The sequence below is a fragment of the Cololabis saira genome, chromosome 22 (genome assembly GCF_033807715.1).
Source record: "Cololabis saira isolate AMF1-May2022 chromosome 22, fColSai1.1, whole genome shotgun sequence".
Taxonomy (NCBI): Eukaryota; Metazoa; Chordata; class Actinopteri; order Beloniformes; family Belonidae; genus Cololabis; species Cololabis saira.
The window spans coordinates 20,035,001-20,055,629 of record NC_084608.1 but is presented as its reverse complement, the minus strand read 5'-3'; the positions used below and the strand labels follow the sequence as shown (position 1 = coordinate 20,055,629).

At 38.8% G+C, this 20,629-nt stretch overlaps 1 protein-coding gene across 10 annotated transcripts in view; it reads left to right on the top strand.

Annotated features, from left to right (window-relative positions):
* The window catches only part of si:ch211-285f17.1 (sickle tail protein homolog), a 147,292-nt gene that overhangs the window by 58,875 nt on the left and 67,788 nt on the right, over nt 1-20,629 (top strand). The gene's annotated exons all lie outside the window — the stretch shown is intronic.

Sequence of the window (20,629 nt, the reverse complement as noted above, 5' to 3'; positions counted from 1 at the left end):
AGCCAGCTATTCAGTGTATGAAGCTGGAAAAAAAAGAAAAGAAAAGTGTGGGTGGACCAACTAATGTGTGTGTGGCTGTGTCTAATTAAGCTGATGGGGAGAAGAGTGGTGAGGGTCAAACCATGAAAGGGTGAACTTGAAAACAGCCTGGTCACTTTTTTCACAAAACACACTAGGTTTCTGTCATCAGTTGACTAAGATGAAGGAAAAAAAACTTTTTTCTCTGTCTTTTGAACCTCATCTGCCTTTTCAGATCACAGAGAACACATATCTCATTAAAGCGTGTGTGTTTGCGGGCTGTGTGCATTTGATTTACTGTACATTTGATGATGTCAGGTCCCTGGATCAAATGGATTGCCAGATTTTTCCACCGGGATTCTTATTCCACATTCCTCCTCTCAAAGTTAACTCCAGCGTCACTTGAATCTAAGACTGATTTGTGGTGTTTCTAAGTAGTAAAAGCAGCAAACTGTGAATTAGTGGTGATCTCTTCATGCTACACCACTCAGCGCTGACTAAAATATTTCACAGTTTATCACTTATCTGCAAATAAAGTAGCCCTCCGAGCAGTTTACAGTCTTAACAAGCCTATTTTCCTGTCTGGATTTCTCCGGTACCACTGGAATTGCATTAACTTTTTCCACTGCTCAGTGCGTTTGCATGTGGAGGTTAGTCCCTCTGCAAGCTTAGCAAATGGAAATTCATAGTTATTCACATTAAAGAGTTTGACATTGATCTTGCATAGACTCAAACTTGATTTGAAATATATAATTTTATTATGATAAATGGATTTATTGGGAGTAATTTGGGAAAGGACCATATTAATAACACTGCCATGCCCAAGTCTTCTTTTTTTATCTCAATCTTTTCTTAACTGAATTTGCCAATTACCTTTTTTTAATCCCCTGTAGAGTTTTGTATTGAACTCTATGCTTAAAGGTTTAATATCCTTTTTTGTTACCCCTCAGCTCATCGGTTTATGTCTCTTTCAACTTTGATCCTCCTGCAGGGAAGGAAGGTAAGCAGGATGGAGAGAAGTTCCTCGTCAGAAAGACAAATGGGTTTGCGCCTTTGCAGCCCTTCCAGAGCCCCTGAAACTCATCTTTCATCGCTCGTCTCGCCACTTTGACAGCCTCAGACTCTCGCAGTGTTTGAGAATGATTTGCTGATATAAGCAAGTTGTCATTTTCTCTAAAGCCTACAGAAAACTGTTATTAACTGTAAGCCAATGCTTTGGCTGCCAGTTTAATTCAACAGCGTTATTTGTCTAAGTGCTGGCATATGAGGCACAGTGATTTTGGCAGTGTTTTTACAAGCACAGCCACACAGTGGGTCCTGAACATATGCTTCCATTTGTCTGCTTTCATTAGGAGGGGCTAAAAGGCTCAGGTTTGACCACTTGATTACCTACCTGGACTAGTCTGTTGCATCATTTTCCAGATTCAGCGCATCAGGCTGAATCTGGAAGATCAAGCAGTAACTTGGGCCAAATGTTATTAGCGGATGCAAATCTAGGGACCGCAGAGCCGCCACGGGACGTTGAGGCCGGTGGAAACACACCTGGTCCAGTGGCAGATGGCCGAGAAGCCTGGAGGACCCGCCAGAGGGGTAGGGGTGTGCTGGGTGTGGAGGGGAGGAGAGGGGAGGGGGATGAGAGGCCTGACCAGGTGTTTCTCCAGCGAGCTGTCTGCGCTGTCATCCTTCGCTGGGCCCCCAGACAACTCGTGCTACATCTCATTGAGCTCCCAAGTTTGATCAAACATCATTACAGAATTTTCTCTCCAGCTTCTGTTTGTGGTCGAACGCTGACTGTGAGAAGACGCTTCCACATAGTTAAGAATTAAGTCAAATAGAGGGACAAAGAAAGAGGGAGACTACGCACTTCTAATACATATTCTACCAATGTCTTGAAACACACAAGAATGCAAATTTTACAATTAATTGTCAACCGCTCCCGCGGGAGTCTCTCAGGACTTCAGGAAAGAGTCATGAAAAACATTGTGGTTCGTGTCTTTGGGGAGGACTTTCTTTTTTTTTGTGCATGCTTACATGAACTTGAACAAGATCTCCACACCGAAAAACTAACTCGCGCCATGTCGTGCAGCTGTCATTATAAAGTTAAAAGTCCTCATCAGAGGAGGCTGCACTTTCACTTTGTTTGACCTTGTTCTTCCTACACGTTTCTTTATTTTAAACGTGACTTTGGTTTCGTGTTTTGTTATTTTTCGGCAACTAAACGTTATGGTCAGGTTTAGGCATTTAAAACGTGTTGGTTAAGGGTTAGGAAGACCTCTTTAAAAATGATACCCATGTCTCAAACTCAAATTATTGGCTGTTAGAAATGTAACTTTTGTGGCTTGCTGTGCCGTCCGTCTCAGTCCGTCTGGACCACAAAAACAAGCACAAACATGAAAGTACCCATCCACTTATTTAAAGTACTTTTAAAGTGGTTCGACAGTGAGCATCATAAAATAGTTAAACTTCGTGTCCATATTCATTTTTAAGAGCAAAGCACAATCTTAAGTCAAAAAATGGTGGAAGTGTATGGATAATGCTTTACTTTTATATCATTACAGATGGCACGAAGCCTAAATGTTTAAGATTTGGTCTTGTCAACTTGCAGCCCTGTAGGACATTTTAAGAAAAAGTTGGTATCCACCAAAGACTGAGTCATAGAGGAGCAAAGGTGATATGTCTCTCTAGCTTGTCAGCAGATGCACGACATAGTTATTGAAATCTTTGGAAAATATTTTCCTCAAAAGTTTGAAAGACATTTGCATATATTTCCCCCTGTAATGTGCAAAATGTCATTGTAGGAATTAGGAGCTCTGCAGGAAACAAAAAATATCTTGGGTTCATGACATGTGTAATCAACTAGTCAAAATAAGTATGAGAGCACCTATTCTTCTTCTACTTTCACTTACCATTCAATCCCACCATTATTTGAGTTGGGGTTGTCGCTATATTCTTCTGTTGGATTCTGTTATAGTTTTTTCCAAAGCAACAAAAGTAGGACTGCAGAAAAGCCCCCGGAGAAAACTTTTTTCTCGAGCTAGAGTTTCCCACAACCCTTCAGTGAACGACGTCAACAGCCATTGGTCAGGGGTGCCTGCGGTTGCTGGATGCTGGAAGACTCTGCCGAAAGGAAATTATACTCTAAATTAGCTGTGAATACCAGATGTTATCATTCACAAGTAAGATTTTATATCATCTAAGCAGCTTATACCAGAATCGCTTTTTGTGCCCAAAAACAGCTTTAGTCCGAAAGAGGTGACAATTATAGCCACGAATAATCACATAGCATCTGTGTCGCATTTGACTTGTTGTAAATTGACCTCAAATTGAGACAAATACTTCTTAGCTCAGCAGTCAAAGGTCTTCTTTATAAAAACCCTTTTATTTCTGCAAAGGAGGAGAACGAACAATCCTGCCACAGTCCCAGAAGATGTCTTTTATTATGTTACTAATGCATATTATTGCTAGTTTTACTGTATACATATCTGAAGTCAACTGTTAATAGAGCCGAAGGAAGTGGATTTCTGTCGGCTACTAATGGGAACATTTTAATGACTTTTTAGAAGAAATGTGAAACACCAGAAGGAAATGATTTAATGGGGTAGGAATATATAGTTCAAGGAATAATGATTCATTAGTGATCGCTTCCATGTTTCATTTGTTTTCCCCACTCTATCTGCAATGATATTCAAAAGTTGTCTGTACTGAAATAACTGAGGGAGCCAAAGTTAAACCAAATGAAATGCAAAGAAAAAAATCCTACCCTGGAGTACTGGTAAGTGGTCAGACATCCAAGAGAGCGGCGTTTTTGTAAAATCTATTCCTCCTTTTATTGCTGTGCTTTGGGGCAGGGGTGGAGGTACGTGTTAGACCTCAGCATTTGCCACAGTAAGTGCTGTAGGTTTGGCTGTAATATGGATTATCCACAGAAGAAAGTCTTTCTGCTGTGATGTCAGATGCTGGAGGAGGTAATAGAGGATTTGAAGTTTTTGAAGTTGGTCCGCTTAGAAAGAATTTTTTGGATACAATTAATATGCTTACAAGTAGATTCACATGAAAGTGGTCTGTTAGTTGGTCCGAAAACCTTTTTGCCTGAACCACATCACTTGGCACTGAGAGGAGGTAGCAGAGCATTGAGATGGTTTGGTCGTCTTGTTAGTTAAGATTCCTCTGGACTAGGGCTCTTCGATTTTGCCCAAAAATAAAATCTTGATTTTTTTCTCGCAAAATCCGATTTTCGATTTTCGATTACGATTATTTTGTGAATTGACAAAAGGCAAAGAAATGATTTCAAATATGCTGTTTTTTTATTGAACATTTGCCCCATTGGGCTTTAAGTGCAAACTTTGCTCTTATTAAACCAAAAATGAATGAATAAAGTGCAAAACTGTAAAAAAAGTTGAAAAAAAGTTTTAAAAAATATAATAAAATATAAAGTTTTATCTCTGAAAAAAGAATCAGCAAATCAGCACTTGCAAACATACAGTAAGTTATATTTCCAATTAAATAAAACAAGACATTTTCTAATTAAACTAAACTGGGTCTTTGCATGCTAAATAATAATGCAACCCATGAAGGAGGTAGAGGTGTGTAATGTCAGTCATTACATTTGCTATTCACATTTGCAAGTTTTTTGCAAGGAACACGAGCCGGTCTACCGCATCTGGCTTGAGGGATGCCCGGTGGCATGTTACAACCCCCCTCCTACACTAAAGACCCTCTCCCATGGGGCACTTGTCGCAGGTATTGAGAGGTATTTCCATCAATCATTAATATGGTATCAATCATTAATATGTGTGCAGACAAGGTAAAAAATAAATATAAATTAAAAAAAATAAATAAAAAAAAGTGATAAATCGATTTTACAATTTTCACGTTTTAACATCGTTCTAATTACATAATCGCGATTACGATTTAAAATCGATTAAGCGAACAGCCCTACTCTGGACGCCTCACCACAGGAGAGGTGTTTTGGGCTTGTCCAACCAGGAGAAAGCCCCCAGGCAAAGCCAAGACATGCTTAAAGAGATTATATCTGTAGCTTGGCCAGGGAATACCTGTGTAAGTGTCCTCCTGGAGAAGCTGGTGGAGAGGAAGTTCTGAGCGTCTCTGCTTGGGCTGCCGCCACCACCTGAACCCAGATAAGCCAGTATTGATTGTGGGTGGATGTAGAAATCTTTTAAACATATAGTTTTGAAATGTACCTCATCTCATCCACAGAGTACACACTCTTGATATGTTTCAAATTCCAGTTTTATGACCATACCGTCTCTCTTTTACAACACGGGGGGTGAGGGTGGGGGGATTGAATCAGACACTTGTTGCAATGTAAACCTCCCCAGGTCTTTTCTCCCAATGTAAACACTGGTGCGATTCCCATCCGTCCACTTCCTCGGGCATCTGCCTTGACGTGGTTCCTCCCTCTACACACAACAACACCCGAGGGTTGTTTGTGTCTGCTGAATGACATGCTCTGTATACATGTGGAAATACTTTGCATGTTTTTGTTCATCATTGTGTCCTAGGCCTCTGAGAAAGTTAACAATCTTGAGGCTAACTTAGATGAGAACAATGTCAGAGACAGAGGAAATTCACACAAGTGCACAGATAATTCAAATGTGTCCCTAATTGACATCTTACAGATGTCCTTGCAAGTCATGTCTGTATTTTCACTTTTTAAAAGTGACTAAATCACTTGAGGTTTTTCGTCTTCGAGAGCATTAATTAAGAAAAATCTGAATTTGAGTATTAAAGCTGCCTAATCCCAATAAATATGGATGAGACTTTTCATCTGCCATGGTTTAAAACCTGCTGTGCCTTGCCCTTGGCCTTCAGATGTTGGCTTTTTAACGTTTTCTATGGAACAAATTTAGATCTCATTAATTAGCCATCATCATGGCATGATTCTATAATTACCCCGCTGATGGACAAACTCAGTCCAATCTAATTTAGGCATGACTGATATTACCATCCTCCAATCTCTCACAGTACTCTGTGAAGCCTGTAACACACACAGGATGTTTTTATTAAGCCGGGATATTCTAGGAACAGCGGCTAACTGAGCGCTGGAGTTGGACATTTGAGGAAACCTTTCCTCCATTTCTGGATGGTCTATTTGACTAACTGCTTCCTGCTTCGACTGATAACTAGACGGTACCGTGTAAATGCTCGGAAGCGACCCAGCGGAGCAGTTTAATATAGAATATCCCAAAATAAAAAAAAATCATGCTGAATGTAATGACAGGTATGCACTCAGGATGTTGCTATTTTTGCGTTGATTGGTTAAGTGAAAGCACAGACCTGAGTCAGTTTATTCCTGTGGACTTTATTTGGGAAGATTTATACACGTGTTACAGCTTCTTTAGCTGAGGACAGGATTTGTTTACCATTTTAAATGCTTTAGTTTCTATACAATGTTTAGCTATGCTATCATGACTCGGTTTAGTTATGATCACGTCACGTCTACCTTACAGATAACATTGTCATTAAAGTATATTCACGGGAGTGACAGAAATATTCACAGTCCAAATACAATATTTTTTTTTCATTTTAGTTAGAAGAAAAAAAAATTGGCAAAATGCCCAGTCTTTTTCTTTCTTTTAACATCAATATGTTTATTTACCATAACAATTAATCGCATATTGTTAAGCTATGTTTTTGTGGAAAGTAGTGAATGTGAACAATTGAAACCACTTTTTAATTTTGAAGTTTGTGGAACTGATGTTGTGATAAAGGACTCTGGCTCTTTACTCATATACTGTACAGCAGGTGATTTACTCTTACAGAAGTTAGCTGTTGTCACCTCTAGAAAAACATAATCTAAAGAGGTGATCTGCAGGCAAGCAGTGGAGATAACGATGGGGTTTAATCTGCATATTTATAGCAACTCACGCCTACTTAAATGAGGCAGAGGTGTAGAGTTTTGCCAAAGCAATTATAAGGCATGGAGGAAATCACTTTCATGGGCACAAAATTGAAAGATGCTGTTTTGATAATGAGATTAGTTTTTAGGGGTCTTGGTCAATGCCAAATGAAGACTTTTAAAAGGGGGTTGAAGATATATTGACACAGATGGGCCCTTGGATTTTGAGTAAACTTTCCAGAAGTTCGTAAAAAAAGGGTAAATAGTGCATTTGATGAGGAAGAGGCGAATGCTAGTACCAACAGTATTAGTGGTGTCATTTGTTACACAGACTCACACTCAGTTTTGCTTTGAATTGTGTCTTAAAGGGTCATTCTGGGTTATTTTAATTAGGGCATAGTTGCTTTGTTACCTGTTAATTGTAAACATGTTTTCAAAAAAAAGTTTAATAGCATCTTAAAGAGTTGCACCTCAAAGCAGATACCTTCATACACAGCCTCAGCTCTGTAAACTGAAAACAAATCAAGTGGGATCGGCCCCCAAACTGTAACAAATGTTGTTCCAGGCAATCACAGTCAAGGGGGAAAAATCATGTTTGTGCACATGAAGTGGGGTAGATGCTTCAGAGAGTTCATGGTGGGGCCCGTTACCTGAGGTACCACCGGCATGAGGGGGAGGGAGGAGCTAGCTCTCGTTTTGTTTTAAATATCAACAGAATATATGTAATCCAGAAATTGCTTACCCTACCTTTAATGAGGACAACTTTGTTGTTGTCTTGATGAAGCTGCTATGTGAGAGAGGGAAGTTGTTTTTAGTAGGTTTCACTCTTTTTTTTTTATATTTTCTGTCCGTAGCATCTTTTATGAATGAGACAGAATCTTATCATCTGAAATTGTTAAAGAATTAAACAGGAGTAAGTTGGTGAGACTGAAACTAATGTCAGGAAATGATTCAAGTGCAGTCAGGAGTTTATATCTAAATGCCTGGACAGCTTCTGGACAAGGCTTGTCATATTATATAACACACAAATTTGGTAATAGGGAAACATTTGTTTGGAAAATCTATTGACTTTGACTGAGAAATAAAAAAAAAAAAAAAGTCCTCACATGCAACATGTATCTTATTAATCATAAATTATGATTTATCATCAGTTTTCCTGGCCCTGATTGTCCCTATGAGCTATTCCTCCCCAGGATCTCTTCAGAGTAATAAAGCCATCTTGTAAAACCTGACACTTTCAAACTCTGCATAAGTATTTTACATTCCTTTCTTGCCATGCCACCCAGGCTCTGTTTAATAGTATCAACAGTATTAATATAATAAAAAATCTCTCCCAAGTGAGAAAATATTGTAGTAATATGTTAACAGTCTGTACGGCTGAAAAAAGTCACAGAAGGCCTTAGGTATTTTTCCATTTTAGCACACAAAGTAAAGGCAGTGAAAGGGCTCTCATTTGAATTTTTTAGACTGTACTTCTAATAGAGATAATTCTCATCTTGACAGATGATATTATGTGGTCATCTTAAGGTTTTAAATCTGTCCTTAGGAAAATTAGCTTGAAATTGCTCTTCTTAGATTTTTCAGTCCCAAAAATCTATTTTTATATTTATCTAAAATTCAAGGCTGCGGTACAAAGAAAGCATTTCCACAATTTTTTAAATGGCAGGAAAAGGGGGAAGCCCATTCTACCAACACGTAAACATAAAACACTTCCCTCTCTTGGGCCCTTTATCACCTTTTCTTAGCACAAAGTTTCCTTCCCCTCCGGTTTTTCTTTCAAAAGAGAGCGTATCCTTCCCAGCAGCAACACAACAATGCTCCGCTTCATTTCAGCTCTCCAAGAGCTGAGACCACTGGAGCTAATGGGCTGCGAGGCACATGCTAAAGCCATTAGATCGTGGATGACGGCGGTTAGCCACAGAGGCATCATAAAATAACCATCTCACTACATACATAATGAAGCAGAGGGAAGGAATGAGGTTCTGCCTCAAATTTCAGCATTTATATACATTTGAATCTGTGTTTCGGTCTGGCACTTTGCTTGTCTCGCACGTCTCCAAGTTAAAATATCAGTTTATATTGCAGTGAAATTCGCCAAATGCATCTGCTCAGTCTGATTGGTCCCATTTGAGCTTTCAAAGCGCCGCTCCGAGCTCAGATGCAGGATCCTCTGGAGCCTGTGAACTACTTAATTACACTTCATGTATTAATTTGAGTTTACGGGGAGTACATAAATAATGCAGGATTTATTTGATATCACTGAATCCCAGTTAGAGCGATCCAGAACTGTCATCACTAATAGTCTTTGGACTTGTTATACATTATTAACGGCTTTATTGGATGTTTGCACCACTTGGGGGCAGCACATCAACCTTCAAGCCAATGTTCAACCGTCGTGCGCTTTATGTTTCTTTTCAAATCAGAGCCAATGCTGCATTCATGTCGCTAGGAGAGGAAGGCCTGCACACTTGGAGCTGCGGTTCCTTTGCAGCAGCTGACAGCTGCATACTTCACACTTGATGACAGCATTTATTTTGAGTGTTGCCAGTCAGGTTTCCTTGTTTTTTTTTCCTGGTTTCCTTGTCTTGTTTTTGTTGTTTTTTTTGTTATTTTTTCTGTGATGAGTGAAAAATAGAAAACATCTCAAACTGTTCCCCTTTTGAATATTTTTTCCCCCTTTTTTTTCTTTCTTTTTTTCCACTGCATTGCAGTTGGTGGAACATGCCTCAATGGCACGTACAGTATCACTTCCGTGGGGGGTTATGTGTTACCGTCTGTCCCAGTAAGCTGAGTTTTGTGCTGCTTTGATCAGGCTAAGAGTCCCCTCGCTAATCCGCTTGTGCTCTGGATGCTTGCCGAGGACACACACATACACGCACAAAGTGTGATTAAAAAACAGATGTGTTGGTCAACTTGCCAGAAAGCTGAAAAAGGCGAATAAATCACTCTGGAACATACAATATCACTCAGATTACGCATTTGCATGTGCTTATGTGTGACATTTGGTGACTTAGAGGTTGTATCTGTAATAAAAGTTACCGCATTACAGTTATACTCCTGTATATATGTATATACAGTATGTATATATATATATATATATATATATATATATATATATATATATATATATATATATATATATATATATATATATATATATATATATATATGTATATATATATATATATATATATATATATATATATATATATATACATGTGCAATCTTTTTTTTCTTCATCCAGAGCTAAGAAATTCATGACGTAATGCCACTGGGGTTTTCATTTCTTTAATCACATCCTGTGGGAAGAAAATAACAAAATGACATAATCTCCTATCCATTTTTTAATTATACCTGCAGGGCACAGACAGGATTAGGACACATAAATGCTTATGTCAATTCTCCTTGTCTTTTCAGCGGCTTCTTAATAGCTCTGGGCTTAAGTGAGAATCTCTGTGTCCTGTATTACAGTGGTAATAAAAACAGGTGAGATGAGATATTTATCTGGATAGGCTGCGAGGGTGCAGGGAAACGGTGAGGGAATGAGGAGAGGAAAGAATCAGAGGAGTTAGGGAGAGAAAAAGGAAAAGAGGTGCTTCTTGAGTGTTTATTATGACCCTCCTTGCATTACATCACTGAGATGTTTCAACACTGATGACAACGTTGGGCTGGATCGCTTCATGATGTCATTTTTAGCCAATCGGAAGACCCGGTAGTGTCTGCCTGGCTTCGGAGGCTGAAATAGGAGAATTACTGAAAATGTATTTTCCTCCTCTTGAATCCAATAGCCTTTGTGCATTTTCCACTTTTTCTGAAGTTATTTAAAGACCTTTTTCTTTCACTGCCATGGAACAAAAAGGTACCTGTCGCTATCTTCCTAAATGCAAAGGAACATATCTAAATGTATGATTTAATAAAGTTCATTTAGTCCATGGCTTTACAATTTAACTTGCTGATGCTTTTCGTCGGACAAGAATATTTAGGTTTTTAAATACCTGACATGTTTCAGTAATTACTTCCGCCTTCATCAGAGTCACCGCAAGAATATTTAGGTTTTTAAATACCTGACATGTTGCGGCGATTACTTCTGCTTCATGAGAGTAATATATAAATGTAGCCCGACATATTTAATAACACATGATAGGACTCCTCTGTGGCTGCTCACATGAATAGATCACACCCCACTTATTTTGTACAGACTATATAGGAGTAAGAATCTTTTTCATGCCAGAGAATGGACGGTTACTTTTGAGGACTTTGAAACTTGAGAAGCTGTTCTGGTTTCTTACTGGACTCCCAGTGGCAGTGGGAGATTCTTTAGATATGCTTTACTATAATAACTGAATGGATTAGTCACATCTAAGAGGATGTGGCTGTAACGCAACTACCTGGTCTGGCAATAAGGAGAGATCAGCTCTCTCACTGCAGCTCACCATGTTCCTGTCTGCTTTTCCTTAGTTAGAATATATTCACAATAATTATCATCTATTTGTCATGTTATTTTAAAATAATTTTTTTTTAACCTATTTAAAAAAAAAATGAAGATGTTTTGCCATCGTTCTCCATTTATCATCCTGCCTAATGAGTCCAGTGGTTACATAAATTTGGGACAAGTCTGGGGTTCGTTGAACTTCTTGTGAATTTAGGGTTGTGATTTTTCTATAGTATTTAAGATCCTACAATAAGTTAAGAGTTATTCAGTTTTGTAGGGTGACACATGTTGCGTTTCTGTGGCCTCTGCAACCTGCAAGCTTTTGTTATGTAACATTAGTGAGGAGCTTTGGAAACTATTTGATACTTATGACCCTATTTTTCAGGTAAACTAGAGTTTGGCGTCCTATGCCTCATTTCCATAATGTTTCTATGCAGTCATGCGATTCATTCGAAAGTCCATTCATTCATTTTAGAAAACTCTCAAAACAATCTCTGGCGTATTCTTTTAAACTCCTTGTGTTTTTGGTTTGTTTGTTTTTTTAGCCTATTTGCCTCTTGTGTGTTTAAAACTTGAACTTTAGTGTCAGATTTTAGAGAAAATGTATGTTATCTAGTGGTGGAACATCAAATGACTAGCAGGCTATTTGTTTGGAAAAAAAAGAAACTCTTTCAGTTGTCAATAGTGTGAAATTGTGTAGCTACAAGTGTAGGTTAGTGATGCAAACTAGTAAGGACGGGTATTGCCAAGGAACTCACGATACGATTACGATACTTGAGTCACGATACGGTATTGTGAAATTTCGCGATATATAGTTATACATAGTTTGCTGAAAACTATGCATCTTAAAATCCGAGTTGCACGTACATCAGATTATAGTGGGACAAACTGAGTCAAAATAATGTCATTCAAATTATCCATGCCATTTTATTGTAACTATACAAGCTAAAGTAACAACAACTTTTCACTGGAAAGGGAAGGAAGTAGTTTTGTGTGATAATAAAGATCACACTTCTTGCAAAGACTGTGTGTCGCTCCGTCTTTCTATTCTCTAACTAGGTAGAGAAACCCGGAAATCTGGCAACTCATTGTGGCCATCTGTGTTGTAGTTTGCAACAGTTTACCTTTGGTTGGGATAGTTGTTTGTAATTTTTTTTAACAATCTGTATTGATTTTCCCATTTTGTGTTGGTCACATATTGCTGCTTGTGTCGTCTAAAGTAAACTTGGGTTTCTTCATCAAGTGCATCATTTGGCCAGTCCTCTTGAAAGCATTCACTTTTCTGCTGCAGTTTTCTGTTCTGAGTTTTACAAAAATAGAACTACCAGCCATTTGTGATGTGATCAATTGTGATTTATTATATTATTTCCTTTCAGTTTGGTTTAATTCATATTGTGACTGTATTGTTTTTAGTTATAATGTGGTCTCAGGGTAAAGGGAGGGCATTGAATGATATGGTTCTTTGTGATCCCCATCTTTTTTTTTGTCACAATATTAATCTGTGTGTGTGTGTGTGTGTGTGTGTGTGTGTGCGTGTGCGAGTGCGCGTGTGCGTGTGCGTGTGCGTGTGCGTGTGTGTGTGTGTGTGTGTGTGTGTGTGTGTGTGTGTGTGTGTGTGTGTGTGTGTGTCCACATACAGTCCTATAAAAAGCCCATCATGAGATTATTAACTTGGCCCATAAATCCACTGATGGTGAATCTGGTTCTGTGAGCCGGTGCATAGATCTCCAACGTGTATGCTACTGTTTCACCAATCAAGTTATTTTTAAACTCAATATTCTCAGCAATCTAAGCAGGCTGACTAGCTTTTTTTAATTCTGGTATCCAGGGAATATGAGACTGGAAAAAAAATCAATGAGTTAGCTAGTTATGAGCAAAGCTGAGGACATAGTTGGATTGTTGAGTGCTAGTGCATCGTAGTGAGCGTATTCACAATTGTATTTTGTATTTGCCTTAAATAACATCTCAGCACACCATGGGCCTTTCCAAATTTGCTTTGCTGTGACTTTACGTTGAGACTTTCACCCCTCAACATATACTCTCCTTGCTCTCATGGAGTAACACATAACATATTACGCATCCTGCAGTCATTTGTTCCCGTTTTCAATAATGTTGTTAGAGCACGTATAAGTTAATATATCCCTATAATAGCCTACTTTGAACCAGTACCCTTCTTGGGCAGCATACAGTACTCTTTTACTTTTTTACTTGGCTGTTAAATTGCCGTGAGGTAATTTAATATAGTGTCAAATTAGGTTTAAAGCACAAATTCCTTCCTCTGTTGGGGAAAACTGATCAGACCACAGTGAGACTAAGAGATATGCCATGTGAGGTAACTATTTAATATAATGAACTGGGTGACATTGTGCTCATTCCTCGCTCATCCTTACTCCCATGACCTGATCTCTGCTCAGGTTTTACGGTCTCGTTATGGTAGAACTATTACTCTCTGCAGGAACTCACTTTTAATCCTCTTTTGCCATGGGAAAGCTGTAACATTTTGCGTGCTGCACCCATGCAACAGTTAAGCTTTTGTTGCTTCCCTGCTTACGTTCCCTCAGTGTTGATCACCTTCACTCTTGTGATCCCAAGCAGCTCAGCATTGACATCAGCTCAGTGACGGTGAGATTAGGTTACATGATGTTGAGTATCACTGGATTGTATTGTGCACACTACACAACATCTTTTTGTTGCCACGATGGGGTTCAACTAAACTAGTTCAACGAGGTTGCACTTTTGTAATTAATGTTATGAGATGACTAGTTCTCGGTTGACTAGCCTCTTTTACTCACATGGATGTTTTCTCCACATTCTGTAGTATTTCCTTTCATGTTTTTATTTTTATATTATTTCTCTTGTATCTTGGTGCCTGCCTCCTTTACCCTCATCACTTGTCGTGGCGCCATTACACTTTTGTGTAATTGAAACAGTTTACATGTGAAACAACTCTGAACCTCTTAAAAACCACCTTGTGAAAGCACGTGAAGGTATTTTGAAATATTTTCCCTTTTGTTTTTCGATTAGAGACGTTTCCATTACAGGTTTTTCTGTGCGATTATTTACGTTCTTCACAAATCTACGGGTAATGGAAATACGACTACATGCATTTTCATTAGCTGTAGTTCCTTGTGACCCGTCACATAATAATCACTCCCTTGCTGACTCTTCTGAAATATTTAACACATATTAAAACTATTAGGTCAGAGTCCGTGATCCTGACAAAAACCACATCTTTGAAGCATTCACACGTAGCATTTGGTGCTGCCAATCAAACGCTAATTATTTTCTGAGCTGAAACAATTGTCAGCAACTCTATGAAGTGAAAATTGGGCTTAAAATCCTTTAAAGTGAACATGGTCCGATGAAGATCCTTATTTTTTTTAACAAAGACTAGTGAAGAGGAAATAATAACCCCCCCCCACAAAGCAGTTTATGCATACCACATGCATCAAGGCTCTGTCCTTCCCTCTGAATGGGTCCAGCCAATCTTCCGGTCTCCGCTCCCTTCTGCTCCACAGAGCTAAAAGCTTGGATACAATCCATCCACCTCATTGACTAATACACGTACACATCAGTGCAGGCGCGCACCGCCATAAACACACAGCCCATAGACACCAGGTTTCACAGATAAAGCCTGCGACAGAGGCACTAGTGTTCTCGGGATCTCTCTCGCGGCTCCCCCCTTCACGGGGCCTATTTCATTTCCGAGCAGCACCTGCATCACTTATCAGCACCAGCAGCACTCACCTCTCCAAACCTCAGGCAGACACTCAGCTTCATCTGATCCTCAGCACATACTCAACCACATCTTTGGATCTTCGGAGAATATAATATACTTCTGAATTATCTGGACAGTGTATTTTAAAACGACATAGTGAATCTCCTGTATGACAGATGCTGCATTGTATTTCATATTCTCGAGTGGACAATTGGTAATACCCTTTAGGTTTACACTGATTATTCTGCGCTGGCATGGAGAGTAAATGGGAAAGGAAGAGATATGAGTTGCAGCGGGTAAAGTGAGGGACCCGTGATTGACTGGCTGCAAACTCTGGGTCTTAAGCTGCTTATCGCTTCGAGAGAGAGTCAATTGCAGCGCAATCACTTTTTAATAAACTTGACAGAACTGGCATATTGAGAGGCACATTTAAATGGAAGCCATATGCAGGCTGAATGCATAGTTAACAGACTGCAGCAAGGGACAATGGCTACTTTAATTTTCTTAGGACTGCGGTACTTGAACATCTTCAGGTAGCTAAAAGCAGAGGTGTCAAGTAACGAAGTACAAATACTTTGTTACCTTACTTAAGTAGAAATTTTGGTTATCTATACTTCACTGGAGTAATTATTTTTCAGACGACTTTTTACTTTTACTCCTTACATTTTCAGGCAATTATCTGTACTTTTTACTCCTTACATTTTAAAAACAGCCTCGTTACTCTATTTCATTTTGGCCTTTAAAAACAAAACTATCCAGTTAAATTGCTCCATCCGGATAGAGTGAATTTGGTTGTGGTTGTTTCAGATGTTCTTGTCCAGTTTTGTTCTTACATCCGTTCCCTCAGATTCCTGCAACTAAACTTGGATGTACATTCCAATAAAGGTTAGGATAAATGATAACATGCCTCTGAAGTTTGACTTTTTGCACCATTACAATACTTATAGGCAACTAGTCATCATATCTCCTGCTCTCTGAAACACATGTTAATGCTCAATAGTACACATATATGGTTCTTTAATATATTTGCGTTATACTAAGATGCATTCATTTTCAATGGCTTTTGTCCTTAATGTCTTTTTCCCCCTTACATTAGTTTACTTTTATAATTTAAGTAGTTTTGAAACCAGTACTTTTATACTTTTGCTTGAGTAAAAAACTTGAGTTGATACTTCAACTTCTACCAGAGTATTTTTAAACTCTAGTATCTATACTTCTACCTGAGTAAGATTGTGAATACTTTTGATACCTCTGGCTAAAAGTCTTTCTACATCTAATAGATATAATCATTAAAAAAATCTACTCAGTTTTTAAACCTTATTCTTCTTAATGCTCACAGATTTTGATTTCATAGCATATTGTCATGAGTGCAATAGTGCTGCACACACTTCAGTGAATTTAGACATGCAATCCTGCCAAAGCATTTAAGAGATGTGTTACCAACAAGCGCATGAATTTTACCATTGAGCCGCCTGAGAATTTGAGCTTCCCTTTGGTCATGTAGCCCCTGATGTATTTATGGGCCCACAGTCTTTCCACGCACATCTGACTTCTCCAGCGGCATTAACACGAGTATCAGAGTTCAGGAGAAAGATGGTGGGTCTCTTTGGGTTGACTGCCATGCAGATGCACTCGTCAGGGGTCATGTCTCCTGCAAAAGAACTTGAGAGGTGTTGTACTGTGTACCACTGTGACTAAGGAATTCAGATATGTTTTTTTTTAACTTTTTTTAAAACATTGTTTGTCCATCTTACCAGTGAGGTGCTGCTCCGTCCACATCACAGCTTCTAATCTTAGAGATCAGATATTTAAAATGTTTCATTTGAAACCAAAGCCTGTCTAACCTCATAGGCGGTTTGAATAGTTGAGTCACTTACACTAGAACTATGCTGGGATTAAATGAACTGCTAATGCATGTTTTCTGGCTCAGTGCCCCTTTCTCTTTTATCCAGGTAGATAATTGACACAGAAATTCCTCTGGAGATTATAATATGATGCACATGATTCAGAAGGGATTTCCAAAGGAGCAACTTGTTGCAGGTAGGGGTTAAAGTGGCAGAAAATCGTTCCTCCATGGTTCTCGGTGGAAGTCCTCCTGCTGCTATTCTTAGCTTCTCTCCATCCCTTCCCCTCAGGACACCGCTGGCCTCGCTGTTGGCTCAGCGACTGTTGTCAAGGGAAACCAGCAAACATCTGTGCCAATGGTTAGCCTTTCTTACACCTACTCAAGCCAGGAGTTAATAAAGTGTACACTGACAGTGCAAGGGGTTTACTGAGACACACACACACACTCATGACAGAGACACACTAACGAACACACCGGCCCCTCTAAGCAGGACTTAGTGTCTTGGTTAATAAATGACAGAGAAAATACGGTGGGGCCCGTTTCATTCTGAAATGTTACACAAACACTTTATCCTCTTATCCCCTCCGTCTCATGTTTGCACAACAGTAAATTCTCCTCCTGATTGTTGTGCAACATGACAGGAGTGTGTTCAGCAGCACCCCCTGGTGCGAGGACGATGCAGAGCTTTGCCAAAGTAGCAGCTCCCAGTGTAAAGAAAAGACACAAGTTTGGGATTGATCAGGTGCTGATGTGAATCAGACAGACATGCTGTTTGTGTCAGAGACGGGGTTTGTGCTGATGGATGGAGCTGTCCCAGTTGTCTTTCAGCTGTCTTGGTGCTGGCGCTTAGGTATCCTCGCTGATTTTTATTATAAGAGGCAAGACAGAACAGAGCTCTAAAATGATTGACCGGCAGGAAAGAAATCACTGACTTTGTTCAGGAACGGTTTATTTACTTCTACAACAATCTAGGAAGACAGTCTTTGAACATTTCTATAGACAGAATCAGACTTTATTTAAGTTGTACTGTTGATTAATTGTAGTTCATCAACTTCACACTTAAAGGTCCACTAGTTTCCCCCTCTCGGGGAGGTTGGAGGGGATAAGCAGTAGGATCGATCGTCTTACTTAATCTACTGTAATGAGCTTTACTTTAATGTGTTTGGCATCTCTTTAATGCTAAATAGGTATTTAAACTAGGGCTGTTCGATTTTGCCCAAAAATAAAATCTCGATTTTTTTCTCTCAAAATCCGATTTTCGATTACGATTACGATTATTTTGTGAATTGACAAAAGGCAAAGAAATGATTTCAAATATGCTGTTTTTTTATTGAACATTTGCCCCATTGGGCTTTAAGTGCAAACTTTGCTCTTATTAAACCAAAAATGAATGAATAAAGTGCAAAACTCTGTAAAATAAGTTGAAAAAAAGTTTTAAAAAATATAATAAAATATAAAGTTTTATCTCTGAAAAAAAAAAATCAGCAAATCAGCACTTGCAAACATACAGTAAGTTATATTTCCAATTAAATAAAACAAGACATTTTCTAATTAAACTAAACTGGGTCTTTGCATGCTAAATAATAATGCAACCCATGAAGGAGGTAAAGGTGTGTAATGGGGCACTTGTCGCAGGTATTGAGAGGTATTTCCATCAATCATTAATATGGTATCAATCATTAATATGCTGTTCGATTAATCGAACAGCCCTAATTTAAACAGTATTTTGGTGTCTTTAATGGTACCATTCTGCTCTTTTATTGCTGTTTTGATATCATGCGCCTTCACACCACCTCTGCTGCATACTACTCCCAGTGCTGATACTCTGTATACACACACTGGACCACATGCCTGTAACTCATCTTTTGGCCTCCTGCCTGATTGTTTATATAGCTTCGCCAGAGCAGGAAGTCTGGAAAGGCCTTTGTATCTGATTAAACACACTCAGATAGAAACTGTACAGTATATAGCCATGCGCCCACAAATCTGTCTTAATTAAAAGCTGGAATTGTACTCATTGTGTGTCCCACAGAGCTCTGGCTGTCTGCAAGATTGATCTTATACAGATGTTGCAATGGTCTGAGCTCAGAGGTGAGGTTCACTGGCTCGTGTAAACAGCACAGCAGCTGGGAGATGCGTCATTATGGAAGAGATAGGGGTGAGAATGAGTTTCTGTAATGATGGAACAGTAAAAGAAACTGCAAAAATACAAGGGGGAAGTGTTATTTGTAGAAAGTGAAGCAGGTGGGTCTCTGACATGTGAAGTCAGAGGATTCTCTCCCAACCACTAATGAGACTTTATCTGCTGGACTCTGCAGTGTACATGTATGTCTTATCTAGTTTTTGTTTGTTTTATGTACCATAAACTTGACAGCTGCACATTCCAATTTAAAACAGCTTTGATTCTTGTTGTTTCAGTCGCTGATTAAATTTACACTCGTTACCATCTAATAATGGACTGAATGTTGTTTAACTCGGGAATAGGTTTTTACAGGCGAACGAATGGACTGTTGCCTTTAAGGCCAACATTTCACCAGTTTTTGCACATTTTCTTTTTCTTCTAATGATAAATTCCAGCATTCCTGCTTATGCTTCCTCACCAATGCTCTGATGCACATTTCTTTCTTTTTTTCTCTTTTTTTTTACAGTAAGTGAACTAATGATGATTTGAAGTTGAGTTTGGAGCTAAAGATAGTGGCTGGATGACTTATACTCACATGCAGTTCTGTGATGTAGCATGATGCTTTAAATCTTACGCGCTCTCCGAATTGCACATTTCCAGACTTCTGTTGGCCCAAATAAAGTGTTGGGGTATTCCTTTTTTCTTTTTTTTATTTTCTCTCGGGACAGAACCAAGAGAAAATAACCTGTATTTATTTATCTATTTATCTGTTTGAAATCTGCTTCTACCTACTTCTATCTGCTAAAGAAGAAGTAGTGTATTCTTCTTTGCATTTATTTTGTCTTAGTTTTGATTCTAATTCCGGTTAGAGCGCCCCCTAGCGGTGGAAGAAAAATCCACAGAATAGCCGCACCTTTGTATAAGCCGCATGGTCGAAAACCTATGAAAAAAGTGGCGCTTATAGTCCAGAAAATACGGTGTATTTTCTTTTTTTAATTTATTATTATTTATACAAAACAGGTAACAATACAAGTGCGCAAAACAAAAACGCTTACAGGTACAGGACAAGAGGGGACACTAGAAAACAAACAAAACAAACAGACAAAAAAAACAGTACAAAACAATAAAATCAATGTTTTTGCTCAGATTTCTTCTATTTTAGACTCTAAAAATCAATTTCTGAAAGCGCCACACTCAATAGATCAGTTTATTTACTAAGGTCTCTGTGTCCGGTGGAAATGGTCTTTTTCACCAAAACACTGCAGGCATGAAACCCAACAGGAAGTTTTTTTTTATGATTTTATTTCCCCCCTACATCTTTGTCAGGTATCACTTTGTAAGTAAAATCTGAAAGTGATGGTATATCTGGTGTCTGGCCCATGAAAAGGGTGATTTCCAGATAAGTCTGATATTTTTTTTACATTTCCGGTTTTGTGTGTATGTGTGCGACTGTGAAAAATGTGGCTAAGCTGCATTGCATTATGTCGCTTGCTTCCTTTGAAACTTGCCCGTCAGATCAGTAATCAGCCACTTCTGTCATGTTAACCCCAGAGACAGTCACATTAGCCCTGTCCTGCAGCCCGGCAGCGTCACTGTGCAAAGCTGGCTGTGGGCGGAAGAAAGTAATGTGATAA